Consider the following 2,259-nt stretch of genomic DNA (forward strand, 5'->3'; position numbering starts at 1 on the left):
CTTTATGCTGTACCTTTTATTGCCGTGACTTATTAATTCACTGGAAGCCTGTATCTCCCACTCCCCTTCACCCAATAAAAATTTAATTTTTAACTATTCAAAGTTTGGGACACACTGTACTATTTAGGTTTGATATCCAGTTTTCATTTGCTGAGACTTACGGCTTATAATTTTCCCAATTATGCTCATTGAAAAATGTATGAACGTGCCTAAATAAGTAATACCATATGAAAATATAAACCTTGTTCTTCCATATCTTTTACATAAGAAGAGTGAATGAATGGCCCCCTAAAACTTCTACGAAGTTACTTTGCGTATTTAATAAAACTAAGCTAAACTATTCCACTTTCACATCTTGCGCAGTAGGAGGTAACTAGTCTTCAATCTCATCTTCCCAAATATCTCCATTAACATCCACAGCCTGTGTTAACTGTTACAACCAGTTAAGACATGGGGAATCAGGATCAGTGAAGTGTTCATAAGGGCCTGCTCTAGAGAAAGAACTCAACCCAACAGAAACATTGCATCCACGCCACCTTGTTATATCCATCTAATTTCTCCATGGGAGTCTCACAACACGGGCAGGTTTTTTAATTCTTTTCTCGTCACTTCTTACTTTCCATCTCTTCCAGTGCCTTCTTACCACACCTCTGTTCCAAAAGTCTTTTATTGGCCTCGCCTGCTTGCAAGTACTCATTTCATAAAACTTAATTTTTCTGCAGTCACCTTATGTTGAGAGATCCCATATGGTAGCGTCAGCCTGAACAAGGTACAGAAAGCAAAGTTGCAGCCAGGGAAGATGTCCATTGTGCAGCCAGGCTCCCACATTTCAGGTAGCTGGCAACATGACATCACATCTGCCATCGAGTCCGCGGTGGCTGGAGGGGAGGGCGATCATAACGGGAAAATAACTCTGCTTCTACTAGTTCTTTGACCTGACCCAGAGTGGCCACCAAAGGGCACCTGGGTCCTGGGCAGTTGAGGCATTGAACTTGGCCATCTCTGATCTGGATTTCAAAGTAGTCTTTCGGACAGCCTTTGAAGTACGCATGCCTGCACTTCCAAAAGTACATGCATTCACTCATTCACCACCCACCTTCTCACACAAACAGATATTGCACAGGAACAAGCATTTTATCTGCTGAGCTTGATCCAAGTCCAAGATTTCCTGGCTCAGACTCAACCGTGATTCCACATCCTGTGTGGGGCTCTCACCCACAACTTCCTCTTGTTTATATCAGGTCTGGCAGGTCCTCCAAAGAGGCTTGAGCTATCCTCTGCACTTTTTTCTGAGAACCCATCTTGAGGTCAAAAGGAGAGACAATATTCAACTAGGGTCTCTTCCTTAAGAAATTGCATCTGGGCAGGGTGCCTGGGGGGCTCAGTGGGTGAAGCCTCGGATTTCCGCTCGGGTCATGATCTCATGATTCGTGAGTTTGAGCCCCGCGTCCTCTGTATGGACAGTTCTGAGCCTGGAGCCTGCCTCGGATTCTGTGTCTCCCTCTCTCTGCCCTCCCCCCCGCTCGCCCTCTGTCTCTGTCTCTGTCTCTCTCTCAAAAATAAACAAACATTAAAAAAAAAAGAAAAGAAGAAAGAAAGAAATTCCGTCCAGGCAAACAGGACCACACTGTCATGGTGTTCTTACAGCAGGTTGTCTAAGTGTTTGCAGAAGCAAATAGCGCTCAAAAATGCCTTCAGATTTTGTGAAAAGTCTAAATAGATCCTGGCGTCTCCACCTTGGAGGGATTCTTGTTTTTGTTTTTGTTTTGTTTTGTTTTGTTTTGCAAATTCATTTCCGTCATAAATACTCACCAGGGCCAGCAATTCATCCTCCTGAGCTTCTAGGTTTTCTGGCTACATTTACATCCAAGAAGCTGAGGACAATATGACACTACAGCCTGTGTTTCATTCCACTTTTGAAAGTGGTTCTTTTGGAAGGAGGAGAACTCTTGAAAAACAGTAGGTGTTCATTTATTGCTAGCAATCGTCATCATTAACCTTATTATCCTCACAGTAGTCCTGGGAGGTAGGCGCTCATTCTTATCTCCATGCCTTTGCAGAAAATGAAGAAGTATCTACAAGTAAATTAGTAGAATTAACAGGAAAGCTTAATAACTTTTCTTGCTACAAGATCAACCACAATTGGCAAGTGAAGGAAGAGTATACAGTAGAAACCAAGGGTAGAATGGTAGTTACCAGGGTTCTGAGGGCAGGTGAGGGGAAATGGAGAGACGGTGGTCCAAAGGTATAAACTCCGAG

At 43.3% G+C, this 2,259-nt stretch overlaps 1 pseudogene; it reads right to left on the bottom strand.

Moving 5' to 3' along the window:
• Positions 1 to 370: 370 nt before the first annotated feature.
• Positions 371 to 1,860, bottom strand: LOC121012351 (E3 ubiquitin-protein ligase RNF14-like; annotated as a pseudogene).
• Positions 1,861 to 2,259: the final 399 nt, after the last annotated feature.

This window comes from Herpailurus yagouaroundi, unplaced genomic scaffold (assembly GCF_014898765.1).
Source record: "Herpailurus yagouaroundi ecotype Mexico unplaced genomic scaffold, PumYag 196, whole genome shotgun sequence".
NCBI lineage: Eukaryota > Metazoa > Chordata > Mammalia > Carnivora > Felidae > Herpailurus > Herpailurus yagouaroundi.